A 6,145-nucleotide genomic window follows, 5' to 3' on the forward strand; every position below is an offset into this window, starting at 1 on the left:
TGGCTTTCCTGTTCTGTGTGATGGGCTGGGAGGCACATGGAAACACCCCTGCAGCGTACGGACTCAGGATGAAAAGCACTTTTGCAACTGGTCGGATTGTGAGCTGAATCATGGAACACCGTTTTTACTCGAGAAACCAACCAACTTACTCAGACTTGGGCATTGGACAGACATTTTTTACGAAAAAAAGTGAAGTTAGCCTATCACTTCAAGGAAAATACGGGAGAGTATTTGTTGCCATTGGTAAAGCTTGAGCTTCGAAGTGAAAATCAAAATTTTAGGAAAACTTGTTTTGGCCCACCACTGTGAGCTTGTCAGCTTCCCAATACTTAAGACTTCCGTGAGAGGTGAAAGAGACACTCATGACTACGATTTTCTTACTATGGTGTAATGAAACGTGCCAGCACTTGGAAGCTCTGCATTACTCAGTCACCCACCATGTTCCTATGACCGGGGCCTGGTGTTACAAAACAGTGGTCGGGTAAAAGATCCATTCTAAGTACAGGGTAAACCGGCGAGCTAACTTTTTTAAAACTACCACTTGTCAAGTTTTGGTATAGTAGCAAAAATATCTATAGTTGTCTGAAAATATTTTATTAAAATGCTCCCTTTGCAACTACATTTTTGTGAAAGGCCAGATTTTCTGTATATACTCAGCCAGGACAGCGTATAGTAGCAATTCAAATGCAGAAGCAAACGAGTATCTCATTGTCTTTTATCGAGCTATACTAAAATGTGTTAACATGTAATGGGTTTATTACTGATATTTTTAAATGAATTTTTAAATAAAATATTTTTTAAATTTCTTAGTTTTACTTTCTAACATGGTAAATATTAATAGCTATAACCCACATAAACAAGGTCTGTTTGGGATCCTCAAGAATCTTAAGATGTGTGAAGGGATTCTGAGACCAAAATAAATTGAGAAACTTCTGTAAGGTCTGTGACCCAGTGTGGTCCCGGAAGTCACCTGAACTGCAGAAAGTACTGGTCGGTTGCGCCCCCGCCCCCCAGCCCCCCAGCCTCAGATCAGAACCTGTAGTCAACCAAGATCTTCAGGTGATTTCTCCTACACATTAAAGAAGCACTGCCTCCAGGAAATTATGGAAGCAGCCACGGGTGGGGCGGGGGGCGGTGGGCACTGTGCTATGGTAATAGAAATCCAGCAGGAACAGAAAACACAGGGACAGCATCCTGGGAGAAAGACAGAGCCCTTGTTGCCCCAAATGGCTCCCCTCTTCTCTGTCCGTCCTCTGTTTAAGTATTTCCTCTTAGGAGTATATTCTAGATATTCGAAACTGACTGGAGGTTTAATAGAAATCTGGGCTCAGAGAGAGTAGGCTGGTCACTCAGGAAAAGACCTAAGGGAGACATGAAGCTTGCGTTATCCAGAATCTTCTGGAGCAAGGCGTGTCTGTCCAGGCAAGTGCCTGTTACTTACTGATTTTACAGTGTCCTCACCTCATCTCTGGTTTGCTCTTGTCACTAATGATAACCACCATTGGTATACACTTAAGGTAGAGAAATGTAGACAAAAAGAAGCCCCCTTAAATTGTATGTTTATCTCAAAAGCAATTTTCACCTTTTAATTACATCTTCCCTTTGGATACCTAGATCGTTTTGTCACTAAGCGTCCATGTAATCCTGTCCACACAGATGGTCACTGGGGCACTGCCTCTGGAAGGCACTGGTGGAATTACCCAGCCTGTAGCAAGGGGCAGCAGCAGACACTGTGTACGTTCTTAGTGGGGTCGGTTGTCCGGTCTGAAATTTGTGACTAAGCGAACTGTGTTTAGATTAAGTGTACAACCAGACAGTTTAATGTAAACTGTTGTAACAATCTTAATTTCTAAGTCCTAATAACTATTTATTTTCTTCTTATTTTAGGGTGAATCTGTAAAATATTTCCTGGATAACTTGGATAAACTTGGAGAAGCAGTAAGTTGTTGTTTATGTTTATCGCCATTTGAAAGCAGTAGTCAGGATATTAGTGGGGAGGTTTAGAAAAATTATGTATTGAAATAGCTGTTTGCTTCTTCCTTTTTCCGAGGGGCAGTATTCCGACTCTTGCTGCTTCATTTTTTCTCCCTCTGTCATCCAGATCTCTGCCATTTCCCTGAGGAGTGCCCTGCCCACTAGTTCATGAACGTGAAACTGTTCAGAGAAAGAAGTTTATGTTTGAAAATCAGATTGCACATTATCTATTTTAGTTCAGGGTCTTCTGTGGTGGGGGGGTTGTTTTTTTTTGGTCAGCAGAAACAGAACACAGTGGGTTGATTGATTTCAAAACCTTTTAGCAAATGGTATTTTTCAGTTCAGAAAAGGCCTGCTGAAGAGACTCCACGAAGTAGGAGAAGGAGTCAACCTTGGAAGGAGAGTGGACGGTTTTCCTCTCGGCCGGCGCTGTGGCTGGCTCAGGCTGCCTGGGCCTCCTGCAGGCACGGCAACTGCTCTGTGTTCCGTGGGGTGGACGCAGGCCAAAGACTGGAAGAAGGCTTGCTGTGCTCAGAAAATGTTTGAATGTCACTGCCCTAGAGTCACGTGTTACCTTCTGGACTTACCGAAACATTATATGCCTCCTCTTAAAGCAGATTTCTGTAATACATGTTAATATAATCATACGGGTTCTTTGAAAGTCACTTTAAAAATAAAACCGAAAGAAAGCACAAAATGAAAAACCCATTGCAAGTAGGAAAGTGGCGTACTGATACATCCAGGACATGTGAAAATGTACCTTCTTTTTGCAAGATAATTTTTACATTCTCTTATTTTGGATTTTGCTAAATTGTGGTTATCTCTAAGTCCTTAAGCCAGTGTGTTTTTTCGCTTGCCTCTTTCCTAGACACGTGTGTTCCAGAAGTTGGGATCTCCATATTAATGGATTTTTACTCACTCAGTCCACATCAGTGAAACTTTGTATTAAGACTTTATTTCATTGTCTCTTTTCCGTCTGGTTAGACTGTGAGCCTTAAAAAAAAAGTTACATATAGGCCAAATGGAGAGAGCCCTAGTAAGAGTTATTTCATGTTTTCCCATCCAAACAGGGCTGCCTTGACCTGCTCTTCTCAATTTGCCTTTTCAGATAAGCTTTCCTTGAGCACACCATGCAAAGTAGGACCCTCCTCTTGTGTTCAGCATCAGCCCTTGCTTTTTTTCAAAGATCGCTGCTCTTTCTGCAGTTGGCTTATTTATTTATACGTTTACTCGTCTTTTACCTCCCTCTTGACATCAGAGCAAGGACCTCATCTCTTGACTGTGAAGAATTGAGTTCTTGAGGCCTAGTGACAATGCCTGGCATACAGTAGGCGCTCAGCAAAGAGGGAATGAATGACTCCAGGCCAACTCTAGGCAATCTGTACTAGCTGCTTAGAGTCTTAGGTTGAGAACAGTTCTGAGGCCACATCTGGAATAGAATGAAGAGTGCTGTGATCAGTAGGTGGGTGTAAAGGAGGGAAGAATAAATCTGGCTGTGCCACAGGTGGGCTGTTCCTTCTGTGCATGTCAGACAAGTCCCGGGATTGCATTTGCTTCTCCGTCTCTGACTGAAGTCGCGGGGCCACTGAAGCCCTGCTGTGTGCCCAGCCCCATGTGGAACAGCACAGGGGTGAACGACATGCGCTCTGCAGCCAGACCACCTGGGTCCCGAGCCCCGTTCCCTCACAGACCGGCTGTGTGTGACCACGGGCATCTCTGCACCTTAATTTCTTCACATCATGGGCATAGTAGGAGAGCTCATAGGGTTATGGGATGATTACATGAAATAAACCCCATGTCTTAGTCTGCTCAGGCTGCCGTGACAAAACACCACAGACTGGGTGGCTTCGATAGTAGACATTTACTTCTCACGGTTCCGGTGGCTGGAAGTCTCAGATGAAGGTGCTAGCATGGTCATTTTCTGGGGAGGACTTTCCTCCTGGCTTGCAGACTGTGGCCTTCTCTCTGGGGCTTCTTCCCACGGCTCTTGCTCAGCGCATACGCATGGAGGGACAGACCTCTCGTACCTTCTTAGAAGACCACCAAGGTTGTCTGATTAGGACCCTACCCTGTGCCCTCATTTCACCTTAGTTATTATGTCCTATAAAAAAGCCCTGACCCAAAATACAGTCACTTTGGGGTTAGGGCTCCAGCATATGGATTTTGGGGGGACATAGTTCAGTCCGTAGCACTCAGTAAGGTATTCAGAATAGTGCCTTGCATGTAGTAGTAAAGGCTCGTTAGCTGTTTTGTTCTTTGAACCCTGTATTTAAGGAACTCATTCTAGTCAGAGACAAAATTATAACGTACATAAAACAAGCAGAGGACAATTAAATGATACTCATCGTGAAGACAGTATTAGTCCATAGAATGGAGAGAAATGTTCTGGCCGGGGAAGTTGGAGCTAGCCCAGAAGAATAAGTAAATCTGAACTGTCTGAAGGGGGAGATGGAGTTAGATACGTGTAAAGAGGAGATGCAGCCCACCGAGATGGGGGACAGCTGGATGTGTTTAATATCAGGAGGCACATCCATCTGACAAAGGACCTGTGACATTCTTGGCTCTAACTTACATAAACAGATTTCTAGAAGGCAGTTGCTTGGGTCTGGACGCATTGTTCATTGTAGTTGCACAATTGTGCAAGTGAATGGTCATGTAATGGTACCAAGATGTGCAGCTTTGGGCAGGTCTTGACGCTAGGCTCTGCGGCAAGCTGGGCAGCGTAGAGCAGAGTCTGCAGGTTCCAGAAAACGAGGAGTAAAGCGGGTCATGAAAGCCAGTCAGCAAAGTTCGGATCGGATGCAGTGAGGAAGCTCCCTGTAGGTTCTGAGGTTATGATGTAGGAGCGGGGCGAGCGGCGAGCGGCCGGCGGGAGAGTCGGCCTCACAGCTAGACCGCGTGGGCGCACTATGCCCAACCCGGTTCCCGAACACTTCCCCCGTTGAACTCATTTGGCCCTCATGTCGCCCTTGTGAATGTTATTGTCTGTATCTCACAGATGAGGAAGTGGAGACACAGGAGGATTAAGTGACTTGGCCAGGGTCACACAGCTAGTCTGTGAAGCGCTGGCTCTGGACTTCACAGTTCTCAAATCACTGTTGTTCCGCCAGACCAGTTAGCACTTGATTACATTGTCCTGGATTGGGGGCTTCATAGGAATTAGCCTTCAGCTTCCTAACCAGACTGTGAGCCTCTAAGTGAGGCAGTTGGAACTTGTAATTTTTATGGAATTAGAAAATTAAAAAACAACAACTCAGGGCTGGCTTCTTTCTGCGGCAGCTGGTACATGTGTGCGTGGCGTTTCTGGAAAGAACTTGGGCTCTAAGTGTCCAGGGTCGTCAAAAGGTTCATAATCTCTTACCTCACGATCTTAGTCCTGGTTATTTCGTCTCAGGAAGTAGTCCAAAAAGGGGGGCGGGGGGAGAGTATGTGTGAGAATTTTAATTGCAGAATTTTTTTTAAAGTAAAAAATTGGAAACAACCTTAGTGAACACTAGTCGGGGAATGTTTATGTAAATTACAGTACGTTCATTCATTTGGCATATTTATGCTTCTTTGAAGTGAAATACAACTATATCAGCACGTGTAACAGTTCATGATGAAATGGTAAGCAAAAAAGTAGGGGCAGGCTAAAAATTGTGTGGATGTGCTGATGATAGGTCAAGTAGTTAAGTATGTGAACAAAGGCTAAAAGGAAGCCTGGAAACACCAATATGTTTTGTGAAGCCCTAGCGTTATTTAATAAGTGGTTGTGGATTTCAGGTAACTGAGACTGCCTACTTTTTTTTTTTTTTTTATTAACTCCATTGTACCATTTTGAGGAGATAAATAATCATGTTGTAGTGAAATTTCAAAATTACATCACACTATTTGGAAAAGCATAAAATACAGCATTATAACCATCAGCATTGTTTTTAAAATCTTGCCTTGATTTAAAAAAAATATATTTTGACCTTGACGATGAGCATTAAGAAGTTCTCATGTTCAGTATTGCCAAAGAGCTAAGTCAAAACGTTCTAGAAAAGCACTAGCCTGGGGCGCCTGGGTGGCTCAGTCGGTTGGGCGACTGCCTTCAGCTCAGGTCATGATCCTGGAGTCCCTGGATCGAGTCCCGCATCGGGCTCCCTGCTCGGCGGGGAGTCTGCTTCTCCCTCTGACCCTCCCCCTCTCA

General features: G+C 44.3%; 1 long non-coding RNA gene across 1 annotated transcript; it reads left to right on the top strand.

Moving 5' to 3' along the window:
- The first annotated feature begins 27 nt into the window (after window positions 1–27).
- Window positions 28–5,900, top strand: LOC115938743 (uncharacterized). The gene is made up of 2 exons (XR_004073774.2): window positions 28–1,938; window positions 2,102–5,900. It is a non-coding gene; the product is annotated as an uncharacterized LOC115938743 (long non-coding RNA).
- Window positions 5,901–6,145: the final 245 nt, after the last annotated feature.

Source organism: Leptonychotes weddellii, unplaced genomic scaffold, assembly GCF_054177405.1.
Source record: "Leptonychotes weddellii isolate Sample4059 unplaced genomic scaffold, ASM5417740v2 HiC_scaffold_12641, whole genome shotgun sequence".
NCBI lineage: Eukaryota > Metazoa > Chordata > Mammalia > Carnivora > Phocidae > Leptonychotes > Leptonychotes weddellii.